General features: G+C 39.8%; 1 protein-coding gene across 1 annotated transcript in view; it reads left to right on the forward strand.

Moving 5' to 3' along the window:
- LOC127750901 (uncharacterized) overlaps positions 1 to 565 on the forward strand; it is an 11469-nt gene that overhangs the window by 918 nt on the left and 9986 nt on the right. The gene's annotated exons all lie outside the window — the stretch shown is intronic.

Genomic DNA, 565 nt, shown 5'->3' on the forward strand with positions numbered 1-565 from the left:
CAGCCCGAGGTTATCCGTGAGTCTATTCTTTGGGTGAAGCAAGGACCGAAAACCTTGGGCCAACAGAGGCCTCGCGGTTAGTCAAGTCAAGAGTAGGCATTTGGTGTGCAAATGGCCATAACACTAAGGAGATCTCTCTCTCTGTAATTGGTCGTATTATTATTAGTATTGGGAGCAGTTGCTTCTACGAAGCATTTTTTACATTAAAGTAGTTACATGGACCTTTATGTAGTTTATATTTGCCAAGGTGTGATATGGGGCCACTTTTGTTTCTACGTCAGATGAATATGACCGAAATTGTGATATGTAACTGTTATCCATTGAGTTATGGTTGGCTGTAGTTCGCCATGAACAAGCAGTCGTTGTACACCGTGTTGAACTTGAAGTGAAGAAGCCGTTATTAGTGAACAGTTTTAGATGTCATTCTATTTATTAAAAATGATCATTGTCAGTCCAGGCATTTACGGACAGCACAACTGTGATTAACTTTCGTAAGTTGATATTACTGTGATGTTACTGTGACATGTACTTACTAGCAGTCAGTACTGGACCGTTTTTATTGTTA

The sequence above is a fragment of the Frankliniella occidentalis genome, unplaced genomic scaffold (genome assembly GCF_000697945.3).
Source record: "Frankliniella occidentalis isolate FOCC.00 unplaced genomic scaffold, Focc_3.1 Scaffold284, whole genome shotgun sequence".
Lineage (NCBI taxonomy): Eukaryota > Metazoa > Arthropoda > Insecta > Thysanoptera > Thripidae > Frankliniella > Frankliniella occidentalis.